General features: G+C 47.5%; 1 long non-coding RNA gene across 1 annotated transcript; it reads right to left on the bottom strand.

Annotated features, from left to right (window-relative positions):
* Positions 1 to 695: 695 nt before the first annotated feature.
* On the bottom strand, positions 696 to 3,246 carry LOC149339009 (uncharacterized). Its single transcript, XR_016283776.1, has 3 exons — positions 2,779 to 3,246; positions 2,595 to 2,711; positions 696 to 833 (listed from the first exon to the last, which is right to left on the bottom strand). It is a non-coding gene; the product is annotated as an uncharacterized LOC149339009 (long non-coding RNA).
* Between the last annotated feature and the right edge of the window lie 10,046 nt (positions 3,247 to 13,292).

The following is a 13,292-nucleotide window of genomic DNA, read 5'->3' as shown; positions in this document are numbered from 1 at the left end:
CACCTTACCCACGCAGGACATGGGCGATATGGGTCGGAGGGTGTCCGTGTCGGGTGGCTTTCCCTGCTTGGGAATGAAGGTGTTCTTGGCGTTCTTCCACTGCGTCGGCAGCGTTTCCGTTTTCCAGCATTTGTTCTACACTGCAAACCGAAAAACACCCGGATAGGAGTAAATGGCTCATCGCGTAGCGCACTCCCGAAAAGGGGTTTTTATACTCCTCAGAATAGGAGTATATCGTCTACTCCTCTGCTTGAAGGGGTACTTTCGGAGTGCTAGAAGGAGTAAAGTGTTACCGCTCTGCAGACGGGAGTTTATTTAGGAGTAAAGTTGTGATCACAAAGGAGTTAGCATGGCAATTAATAGAAGTATTATATACTCCTTTGCAGCTACTTTTATAGTACATTTCAGGAGTACGTGCCTGTTCCTTTTAAGTAGTTTTGACAGGAAATTTTTCTTACTATAGGGTTACATTTATGATTCCCAGACGAGTATATTACTTCACTTGATGCGGAAGCCGATTTGAAATAAAGTATTCGTATGGAAGGCTCATTTTAGAGCTTGATATTCCAGGATAAATGCGTCGATGAACTTACAGTGATTTATTTCAAACAATATTTTATTGGGTACAAAACATTTGAGACATGTGTTCGGCAGCTTGCTTTCGACGGTTACAGAGAACCTACGTCTTGGCCCCAGTAGAAAAGAAGAGTGCCTTAACCCACGCTGTCTTTGGGTACATAATTTAAATACCCAAAGGAATGAAAATAGAGATGCCACACTTGAAAGCAAGGAGGGAACCTTGAAATGCTTCGCTGTCAACATACAGGCTCCTTCTGAAAGAAAGATTAGAAAAAAAAATGCATCAGAGGAATTGCACCTCTAAGCTTGAAGTATGACGTGCTTCAAGTGTAGAAGTCAACGTCCCAAAGCCGTTCAGAGTGCACTTTTAAATAAAGTAGGTATTATTGAAGTTTAAACGTTTTTCATGACTAAAGATTAGCTAGTAGAACATAGTAGGTAATCAACTAGCTAATACATACCTGTACCCTGTCGGATGACAGCGGCTAAACGCGGTTTTCAGGGAATCACAAATTCCAGAGAGCCGCTTTCGTAAACGTTAAGGCAATACGGCGAATGGGAAGCAGCATCGATAGGGAACATTTTTTCCGCAAAGCATAAAACTGAAAAAAATAAAATGGTCTTACTGAGGCACTTGCGCATTCGCGCTGCCTTTGGCTGCGTTCCTGCACCGAAAGAGGCCTCGAGATATAATTTTTTTTTTACTTGTCAGAGGTTCCTCATGCTTTTCAGGCACCATATCAGAACCAATTACTGAAATCAAAACATGCAAACAAAAGAGAGCGCTTTGCATACACGCAGCGGAAGCTTACATGCAATTTCCTTGATGGGAGAGCCCGCAGCTACGCATTTTCAGGACGTCGTCATTCTGTGTATAGGTCAAAGGCAGGGCAAGGGTGACTGACATAGCAGGCATTGTTAGGAATAGAAAGCTACCACCAGACCCACCCTCCCGCCGCCACCTGTCTTCTGTTAAGCTTTGCCCTCACATTCGTGGCCAGGGTTCAAAAGAAAACATTCTACACAGGCCTATCTGGCTGGGAAAGGAATATACTTTCGGGAAAGAACGCCAACCGAAAAAAAAAATATGTTTCGGAATCTTCTTGGTTCTTTCAGCAGGTGTGACTGCGAGTGAGCCACAGCTTGCCTTTTTTTAAGCCTTCGGTTAGTCATCCGCCGGGTCACTGATCGTAGACAGTTGATGCAAGGATAGTTCCCTCGAAGTCAGTCTTGTCAACCCGCGCTTCCTTCCTTGTTCATTTGTTTGGCATCCGCTTTGTGCTGCTTCAGTTTTTCTGGGAAATGCTTGCTTTCGCCAATGTACTATGTCCAGCACGAGCAGGGGATCTTGTACACTGGCGTATGCTTTATTCTTTTTCTTTCGCTGCCTTCCTGGGATCAGCAGTCTGAACCGGAACGCTTGCCTCCACGAGTTTCACATAATGGAATGTGTTCGGAAACTGCACGCGAAGTGGAAACTTCTTTTAACATTTTTCAAATGCAAAGAGCTTACAAGATACCACATTTTGGAACTAGACGCCTAACCACCCAGAAAAGGCAGCGTTCAGTATGGTTGAAACCTCATGTCCGCTGCCGAAAATCGCTGCAACGTTAAGATGCCACCAACTCGGAAAATGTAACAGTTTAGCTAATCTCCGTGAGCGCTAAGGCGTCGCCATGTCCTGTGCTATGACTGAAAAGAATAAAATCGCTTGCATTGTTTGCATAACAAGGCCCTCTTAAAACACAGGAAAGGAAGCAACCGATTAGGGCAGGGTTCTCAGCACTGTTCGTAATAACGTGACAAAAATTCACAGACCCCAAGGCTGTGCATTTTCACCTGTCATTGCCTGTACAGCTTTTCCATATTCATGGGGCGCGAACGCATGAAGAAAATTTGGTCCCTAGAAGAACTGACCGTACTTCCAGCTGTACATGTTAGCGTAACAGCCACGACTGCAGTGCCACACTCTTTTTTTCAGCCGCATGCAACAACAAATTTCTCAGATACTTACTTCATGCCTGCTGTGTGAGTTGGCTCCACCGGACCACAATGAAGCCTTTGCTGTTTTGCTGTTCTCGTTAAGTCTTTCATCTCGGCGCACCCGTGGTTCACAGCAAGTCTACGCACACTGAAAAGGGAGCGGCGTTAAGTGCATGCGCGTCTATGGCATCAAAGGAGAGTTTAATACTGCTTACCAGAACACACGACGATGATAATCCGGTCTTTAGTATTCTTGCAATACAGCGAAAGAACGAGGGGCCGACGATGTCGAGAAAACTGGTGCGTCACACACACATCGCCATGTCGGCGCGGCGAAACGGCAGCAGCCAACACTTGTATGCTGCGTAGACAATGAATGACTAGCCGCTGCTTCTGCACATATTGCTGGCTTGAGTGAGACGTTCATTGCAGCACGTTGCTGCTAAGGTCGATGATGTCCAGTCTTACGTCACGACAAGAGCGCGCAAAGGAGCGGGTGGCAAACTGGCGGCTTCGGGGAGGTCGACGCGTCACACACCGCCATGTTGGCTCGGCTGAGCTCGGCTGGCTAAGCCTCTCGCAGACTGCCGTCGCAGGCGATGCAACACCAAGCGTTCTCCGAATACACTGGGGGCTTCACAGGCACTGTCTGTGGCGCACATTGGTGCGCGAGGTTGCGGCGATCCGGTCTCTTGTAACATGACAAACGTGCGTCAAGCAGCAAAAGCAGAGGCGAGCAGGCAGCGACGACAGAGCCGGCGTCGTCACCTGCAAGTGCAGCGAACCGGCAGCTGCCACTAGGCGGCGGGCAGACACTAAGGAGTGCATAAAGGGCCTGAAGGAGTATTGAAGCCGACATACTCCTGCTTGGAAAAGTAGTAAAATCATGTAAATGCTTTATTTTACTCCCCGATTTCGCGACGGCAGTAAAAAAGGAGGATTTCCTCTTTTTTACAACTTAAAGTCGATTGCGCAATTTTCAAAAAGGAGTTTAAAAGCGGACACTAGCCATTTATACTCCTATTTGGGCTTATTTGTGTTTACAGTGTAGTAGTTCGTGAGTCTTTCGATGGATTTGTAGTCGAGGTTCTTGGGTGCCTTGTTGGTGATGCAGTCTGGTCCGGCCGCCGACCTATTGTTGAGGTCCGGCAGCGCCGTGAGAATCTCTTCTACGTCTATGTTTCTGTCGATACGCTCGTTGGGCAGCCCCCCTCCCCCCGGCACTTCGTGGGCGTAGTCGGCAGTTATCTGTCGCTGATGCGCACCGTCACCTTATCGGTTCCGTGTTTAGTGACTTCTACATTGATGAGTTTCGACAGTCGGTCTCTTTGGTGTGACTTAGTTTCGTCGAGCAGATGCTTAAGCAAGTTTCATGTTTTCCTGTTGTTCATCTCGCCGTTTGTGGTGTCGCATATCTCGTTCCACTGTTTCGCGCATAGCGTGCGACAGTGTTCCTGGATTGCTCTGTTGAGTTCTGCGACTTTCTTTCGTAGCCTGCGATTGAAGCGTTGCTTTTTCCATCTCTTGAGAATGGACTGCTTGGCCTCGATGAGGTAGGACAGTCGGCTGTCCATTCTGTTCGCTTATAGGTCTATTTATATATGTCTTAGATTGAGTTGCGAACTTCATTTTAAGGCGAAAGTCTTTAATAACTCATACTGTCGTCCGTTAAGAAAGCGTGTCACACGCGTTTAACTTGGGAACTAAACAAGATAGAAGAAAACCAATAGTTGCTTCAGATAGAGGAAGAAAACTGAACCTAAAAGCCAAGTCAGTGACTGCAGATTAATTAGTTAATTAATTATAGGTAAAAATGTCGAAATATCACGGACGTCGATATAGCCACGAGAACGGTGTGACGTCACATCCACCGGAAGTCGTCACGGCATAGAGAAAATTGGCACAGAATGGTCGGAAAACGTCTGATTTGTGTCAAATTAGATGAAAAAATGTGCAGTTAAGCACAATTAACACTTAAGTTCCCCTAAAGATGTATAATTTGGGTATCGATATAGCCACGGGAACGCTGTGACGTCACATCCACCGGAAGTCGACATGGCATAGCGTCCTCGGCTTTCGCCTCTCAACAGCTTAGTTGCCAAAGTGTCGTCGCAATTTTTGGTTTCTGTTAGTTTTTGTTAGTGATTTTGTTAGTCTTTCTTGGCCTTGCACCAATGACCGATGCATCTGCGGAAGGGCTATTTTCTGAATAGAGGGCATTGTTAGGTGATAACAAAATTGCATGAAATATTCTGTGGGCCTCCTCGGGACAGACGGGCGAAGTGTCATGTGTGTACAACACAACAGCCTTTGCGCAAAACTGAAGGCGATTTTGTGCATCCCTTATTCGGTGCTTTTAAGCGGCCAGTTCATTTCCTGCACTAGAATCTGAGTATTACTTCCTATAATCGATAGCCGACGATCTGGCAGAGGGCACCCGGTTAATAAACGAATTCTTGATAAACGTGAGAAATGTAAAATGTTGCCGGCAAGTGGAATTTTCCGCTGATGTCTGATCTGCAGGCGCTCTTTTGGTTATCGCCACTCTTATCCAACGCGGCCTCCGAACGAGTGTTCAACCAAGTCTAACTCACTGAACCCTGTCTGCTAAATATATTGTTTAATGACACATTGGAAGCGCTCCTTCACGCGAAGTTCGGCCTTGCCAGGAACGGAAGCTGCTGCAAGCATTTTAAACCAGGAGAAAAATTTTCGTCCCATTTCAGCTCCAATATTTTGTATGGGCTAACCAGTTGCTATTCCCAATGAATTCACGATGCACAAATTCCTTATCTAGCGTACTTTCGTTTGTCCGTTGTACTGGATTATGGACTAGCAATCATCTATTGCCCTAGATTTGTCTTGGTGTTTATTGCAGTTTTTCGCTTATTATGTTGCGTTCAGCAAAACTAGCATGAGCTGAAATTATATTGGACAGCTCAATGCATGCCATTGCTCAGCGAACTTCTTGTTCGTTGCTATTTGTGGGTTGTTTTTCCTTGATTTTCTTTTTATTGGTTTATTGAGGTTTGACGTACCAAACCAACTCAGGTTATGAGACACCGTAGTGAAGGGCTCCGGAAATTTCGACCACCTGGGGATCTTTAACGTGCGCTGACATCGCACAGTACACGGGCCTCTAGCATTTCGCCTCCATCGAAATTCGGCCGCCGCGGTCGGGATCGCACCCGCGTCTTTCGGGTCAGCAGCCGAGCGCCGTAACCACTGAGCCACCGCTGCCGGGCTTGATTTTCTTTTTTGCCTTCACCAAAAGTTAAAGGAACTCCATTGGTGTCAAAGACCGCATTTGTCTTACCATGATTTTGCTTGCACGCCTACGCTGCCTCGTGCTTGAACTGGTGCGGCATATGCTTTCCGTGACAGATGACTCCACAATGGTGCACGTGGTGTGGAAAACAACGCCGTGAGCACCATTTTCGAGGTCATGCGAGGAAAAAATTAATACGCAGATCTCCTTGTGGGGAAATCCATTTGATATGTCTAAAGAATCACTTCATAAAAAACAGACAGCGTTTTGGCTACTTTTGGGCGACATGAAATATTTGTTTTCGGCTACGTTTAGGCTCCTACAGAGGAGGCCATTTCGGTTCCTAGGGGTTTATAGCCATCTGGTAACTCCGGACCTGATCGTGTTCAGTGCGGGAAATCAGCGGGCGTGCGAGTGTAGCTGGTCGCGGGCTAAATAAAGCAGCGCTCCTAGTCGTCGTTTCGTTTGCCGGGCCACACACAAGCAAAGCACTGCGTCAAAACTCAATGACGTCACTTGCGATATGCGACATTCGTAACGCTGTTTAATGGGTATTTTTTTCGCATCAAACGTAACCAGGTCACAGGTGTTCAATTCCTCCCCCCAGCAGCCACCTCGTTGTTGTCGCCCCGTCTATCCGCGTGCCATAGAAGCGGCCACGTTAACGAATTTCGCGTTTGAGAGCGCTGATATCGAAGCGCGCAAGCGCTTGGTCATCATCATCATTATAATCATCAGCCCCGCCGCGGTGGCTCAGTGGTTACGGCGCTCGGCTGCTGACCCGAAAGACGCGGGTTCGATACCGGCCGCGGCGGCTGAATTTCGATGAAGGCAAAATTCCAGAGGCCCGTGTGCTGTGCGATGTCAGTGCACGTTAAAGATCTCCAGGTGGTCCGGCGTCCCTCATAGCATGAGTTGCTTTGGGACGTTAAACCCCAATAAACCAAACCAAACCATTATCATCATCAGCCTGACTACGCCCGCTGCAGGGCAAAGGCCTCTCCCATGTCTCTCCAATTAACCCTGTTCTTCGCCAGCAGCGGCCACCGTATTCCCGCAAACTTCTTAATATCACCCGGCCACCTAATTTTCTGCCACCCCCTGCTACGCTTGCCTTCTCCTGGAATTCTCTGTGTTACCCTTAAGGGCCAGCGGTTATCTTGCCTTCGCATTAGATGCCCGGCCGAAGCCCCTTTATACCTGTTGTTTTATACTAGGATGTCTTTCACCCGCGTTTGTTTCCTCACCCACTCCGTCGTCTTCCGATCTCTTAACGTTACACCTATCATTTTCCTTTCCATAGCTCGATCGTTGCGTTGTCGGCGCTTACCTCGACCCCGGCGGCGATTACCTCGGACAAAGTACCGCATGCAGACATCCCTGTATACTTCCGCCGATCAACCCCTTGTGCCCTAGCCCTTTGAGGGTCGAATTATTTTGAAGAAAACTTTCCCAGGTGGTCAAATTACTTTATTGCGGATCTTGAATCTACAAAATGTATATAATCGAGAATAAATAGTAAAAAAAAATTAGGAACAGTACTTTGGTGACAGCATCACTCACAACTGGAAAATGTTCAACAGAATAGAATAGCAACGGTGATAAGCAAGCTAAGAGCAGCACCAATAAAGATAGAAATCAACTTTCGCCGCCTCTGCAAAACAGTGCCCACAAAGAGAAAACACGTTTCGCGCGACTCCGTTGCGATCCCGCGGCGGAATCGAAACCGCGTAGGCGCGTTGCCGCAGAGGGCGAGAATACCTCGCGAGCAACGGTGATAAGCAAGCTAAGAGCAGCGCCAATAAAGATAGAAATCAACTTCGGCAGCCCCTGCAAGATAGTGCTGACGAAAAGAAAACTCAAATTTCGCGCGACTCCGTTGCGATCACGCGGCGAAACCAAAACTACAAAAGGGGTGTTGCCGCAGTCTGTGCCGCCGCGCTAAAGCTAGACATAAGTTCTGCTTATCTCCGTAAGAAGGCAGCACAAAATTCAAACACTTCTTGTAAGTCCTAAGAGGTAGCAGCACCCCCCAGTGAGCACGCATTGTTCTTTTGGCGCAAAATTTCAAACGGAAGATCGAAACCGTACCCGTACGGCAAAGACCTTGGGGGACAGAAAACCGCCGCCGTACATATACGGCAAAAACCTTCAAAGGGCTAGAGAGGATAGGCGCTCTGATTTATTCTACCTGGGGGCCGTCTCAGCCACTTTTCGTATTTATGCATTGCAGAATGTTCGGGGTGCTTCGCATGTTGGAGCCTATTTATGCAGGCGTAACAGCGAGCGTATACTTGGAAACGCACACGCAGCCACGCTTGTGCTTTTGGGAGCAGAACGCAGCTTTCAACAGCTGGTGAGCGGTGAGGGACGCGGTGCGAGCTGTTTCGCGCACGTGTAAGGGGAGGGTACGATGCGGAAATTCCTGCGGCCTGCCATGCTACGATATTAGGAGTTATACGCAGAGTCAGCTGGTCGGAACTGTGGCCATCTCGTCCAGCGATTCGTAACGCTTTGTTTGGACTGGAATTTTGAAGCCCGACATAGCCCGACTGCTGCGTTGTGTGCGCCGAGGTAAGAAAACCAGCGGGATGCTTCCCGTGATTGCTTAGAGTCTTAAGCGTGGTTCTTTACTCGGGACAACTTTTTTTTTGGCAGTGCAGCAGAGGTCAGACAAGAAAAAGGAGATGGGCCTTTGTCCCTTGGCGTGTGGAGAATCACGCACAGTCTGTTCCGTATTTATCTGTCCGTGTGAGAAAAAATTATCCTGCGCAAACTACTGGGCTATATGGGCTCAAACGCCGACTGAAAGGTAGCTTATGATGGTCTCCCTCTTTCAATAACTTACCTGCATTTTCAGGAATCGGCGAAAAACTGCATTCAGCTGCGGCAGAACTTTTCGTTTAGGCGAACAAAGAAGCCAGTTTGACAGGCTGCGCCATCTGGCGAGCGGTGAGGCAACCGATGTCACGGCTTGGGGCGGGTATGCGCGCCTCGCGCGGTTTCTTCGAATGTGCGTGTCGTCTGCTCCTTGAGATTAATACGATCGGGAAGAGATATCATTATTCTTTCTAAAAATAACCCAGAACAATGTTTAAAATAGCATCCAAGTCAGTAATGAACGGGAGCTGGTCACTTCTGTTTTCCATCTTGTTTTCAATGCCGTCTCTTTTCGATGATTCGGTCCGGACGTTACGGGAACTTCGTTTTAGCCGTGTGGTTTGTGTTCGTGCTATGCGGGAAATAGCGATATGCCGTCGCTTTGAGGTCTGAGCACGGTGTGCTAATGCGTGAAACATTCAGGGAACCCCGCTGCTGCGCAAGATCGTAATAATTTCAACGAGCTGGCGGCACGCACCTTCGAAGCCATTCCCGCCCAAGCCGTGACATCGATTGCCTCACCGCTCGCTAGATGGCGCAGCCTGTCAAACTGGCTTCTTTAACAACGTTGAAATTCGGGTTTGTTGGTTCTTACTTCGGAGCAATAGTGCAAACATGACAAGGGACCAAGGAAGAGTACACACACATACAGCGCTTCTTTGCTCGCGAGCCGCCGCGGTGGCTCAGTGGCTATGGTGCTCGGCTGCTGTCCCAAAAGACGCGGGTTCGATCCCGGCCGCGGCGGCTAGAATTTCTTTGGAGGAGAAATTCTAGAGGCCCGTGTACTGTGCGATGTCAGTGCACGTTAAAGAACCCCAGGTGGTCGAAATTTCCTGAGCCCTTCACTACGGCGTCTCTCATAGCCTTAGTCGCTTTGGGACGTTAAACCCCACAAAACCAAAACCAATCTTTGCTCGCGTGGACGAAAAGTTCTGCCGCAGCCGAAAGCAGTTTTTCGCCGATTCCTGAAAATGTAGGCAAGTTTAAATGTTAAATTACTTATCGAAAGACGAAGACCATCATAAGCTACCTTGCAGTCGGCGTTTGAGCCCATATAGTCCAGTAGTTTGCGCAGGAGAATTTTTCATAACAGGGCAGATAAACACGGAACACGCGGTATTTTACTGCAAGCCCAAGAAACGAACTCCCGCCCCCTACACCACGGGGACAAAGGCTCTCCCTTTGCTGCCTAGCGTACGTCTGCTGCACTACCAAAAAATGTTGTCGCCGAACGAATTTGTTTCACTGCAGCGACCTCCGTAAATAAAAACCTCTGCCTCTACCGTAACCGAGAGTAGAGTAAGCATGAACTGTTTACCAACATCACACAGAGATGGTACTGGTAATAAGTTTGACTGTTCGACGCACTTACACAAGTCTATCCCTCGCAAAGCGATCGCGTTCCGCAAGACGCTTCCTACTCAGGTGGTGGTGGTGGTGAAAAACATTTATAGTGCAATAAATATTTACAGAGAGGTGATTGGGGTAGGCCCTATTGGCCCTTTCCCCTAACAATACTAGGTGGAGCCCCTATTCCGGGGCCCCATTCGCAAGCAACGCCGCCCGCGTCCGGTGAACAAAGGCCTTTTGGGTCTTTAGGTCCTGACAGCCGAGCAGGGCCGCCTCCCAGTCCTCTCTGGTGGGGTTGGGGTTGGGGGGGATAGATGGGTTGGATTGACACGCCCAAACCATGTGGAAGGTGTCAGCCACCTCCCCACAGAACTGGCACGTGCCATCAAAGGATTCGTTGAAATTTGATCAGACGCTCCATTGCTCGGCTTAAGCAGCTGTGACGGTGGCGGCATTAAAATGCAGGACGATGCAGAAGCGTACGCGGACACGACCAGACGCAGGCCTGACAAGAACAGCGCGTTCGAAGCTGTGTAAAGTGCGTAGAGGCAAAAGCGTTTTCCGCACCACTTTGCCTATGTGACACTGATGACGTCACCCCTAGATTACGTCACGCATAATTAATGACGAAGTAATGACAACTTACTAATTAGTGACTAATTACTTGTTAATGACTAAATACAAATTAAATGGTGATTAAAGACGCTTGAGGTTCGCCTTTAGGAGTGGAACGCGAGAGTGTGTTATAGCTCTGCCAGGCAGTCCACGGAACACCACCACCCGTTATGGACAACATATAGAAGGGAATACACGGAGTGACTTGTTACCTGGATGACGTTCTGACCGCATGCAAAACTCAAGAGGGCCATTTATTTGACTGAAGTTCTCAACATATTTGCTTAAAGTGGTGTTGGGATTAAAAGGAAGTGTTTGGGAAATGTTATGAAGTGTTTCGGACATCTGAGGAAAAAGTGGCTGCTATGTGAATGCACCGGCATCTGAAGGTGTGCAACAGCTGACGCCATTATTATTACCTTCACAAGTTCGTGTCACAGTTAGCGACAGTCGTGTCAAAGTTGCGTAAGTTGTCTCATCAGGATACGCATGGTACTGGGGTGACAAATGCAAAGGAGGAATTTGCGAAGATCAAGGAGTTTATCGTTTCTTCGAAGGTCCTGGCTCACTATCATCCATTAGCTCCGTTACACTTAGCTTGTGATGCATCTTCCTATGATTTAGGTGCTGTTTTGTCTCACATTGAGGAAGATGGAATCGTCCGGCCGGTGGTTCAAGCATCACGTACGATTACAAGTAGAAAAGGGGTATAGTCAGCTGGAAAGATTCTTCGGCTTTAATTTCCGGCGTTATGTTTTATTTTTACTTTTCCCCATCAAAAGTAACGGATCATAAGCTGCTTCAAACTATTCTCAGAGCCATCCAGCACGCCCCCCCCCCCCCCCCCCCCCCCCCCCCCCCCCCCACACACACACACACATTTGTGTATTCGGCGCCTATGCGATTAGATTGGAGATGATGAAACGAAATGAAAGGTTAAGAACCGATTAGACTATCCCAATGGGAGCGGTGCATCCAATTTGAGTCCATATGACAAGCATTCGCACAATAAATTTGCAAGTGACTAAACAAAGCCGAGTAACCAATCAGATCAATGAGTCCAATCGACTTTCATATGGAAAGTTCTGACGTTTGTAAGCAAATATGGGTGCTGATGATAGTACCGCCCTCGAAGCGTGTCCGTTATCAATGGCCCGGCGTTTGAAAAGGTTTCCACCAATGTCGACAAGGGTCGTACAGATTTTGCTAAGGCAGCACGGCAACAGGAGCATTCTGTGCAGTGTTTGATAAGGCGTCGGTGCAGCTGACGCGCCAGCTCTCAACGTTTCTCTACAAAAAGGCAGTATTCTTGGGCTAAATCACAGCGTTGCCAGAACAAAAAGCGCTCCACAGCACCTTGTATTGTTTGCATTTGAATCAATAAGCGGTCCTTGTAAATTGTTCGCATCGCTAACCAGTTAGCACGCTCATTCGATTACACTGCTTTTTTTTTGTTCGTGCTTAGATAATGCAATTCGTGACGCAATTGGCGAAATGGATTTCTGCGCCGTCAACCACAGGCAGCTGCGATGGGCCGAGGCCCATCGCAGCGAAGACACTCTGTGACAGTTTCATTCAGAACACGTCCGAAGACAGCAAATGACCCACGGTGGGCTTATTTAGTTCACAACATAAAAGGCAAAACGTTCAAACACTGCAGAGACGCGCAAATAACTTACTGCAGAAAAAAAGGTCAGGTATTAAATGATTTTGCATTGTAGAGCCGTGAACTGCATGCAGATTCACGGTCTATAACGCTCCCAGCGTTATACCAGCGTTTGTTTATTCTTATAACGACTTGATCATGAGTGGAAGATGAGAGAGATTAAACGTAGGACAGGTATTTACAAAACCTCGTTGTTTCCCCGGACGATCAATCAGTGGAACAGGCTACCAGACGGCGTCATTGAGTGCTGCTCGGAAGAACAATTCCGCGCATTCTTATCTGATGTGTGACAAGCGCGCAGTTCTCTTGCGCATGTCTTTCATTTCATTTGTCATTGTACGCGTATTTATGGAGTGCTGTTGTCCTCCTTTAGTGCATCACGTCTGTTATTAGTTGTGTCATTGTATTTTTGTTATCCTGTGATACTTTTGGCCAAACGCGCAGAAGTTACTGCCTCCCCCCCCCCCCTCCCTTGCAATAATGCCTTCGGGCGCTGCAGGCCTCTGTAATCAGTAAATAAATATTCTATGCTCCAACACTCAGGCGCAAAACTGTCACGATGCAAGATCCAAAACAGCCCCTCTTGTTGTCTGTAAGATCATTTTTTTTCGTTGTAATGAACATCATGAAAGAAAAAAAAAACTAAGCGGAAGCTTTATATTTATGTGTGTGTAAGTTTAGCATGAACAGTTTTATACTATCAAAACAACCGTGGCTATGTGATAAGTATTTTACACTGTTACAAGGAATGGGATTGACCTCGTTTTTTAGCAGTATCCATCGTCCATAGACGTGATGGAAAAACTGGGTGCAAGAGCTTTTATTTTTAGTATAAAATCCGTGAAAAACGCGCGAGCGCTTTCAATGCTCCATTTACAAAACAGTGTTGTAATTTTATTGCGTTCGATTTCCGGCTTGTCCTTGTTATTGCGAACACATGCGCGTTCTCG

Source organism: Amblyomma mixtum, chromosome 6 (assembly GCF_055824585.1).
Source record: "Amblyomma mixtum isolate Tamu chromosome 6, ASM5582458v1, whole genome shotgun sequence".
NCBI lineage: Eukaryota > Metazoa > Arthropoda > Arachnida > Ixodida > Ixodidae > Amblyomma > Amblyomma mixtum.
This window is presented reverse-complemented; position numbering and strand designations above follow the sequence as displayed.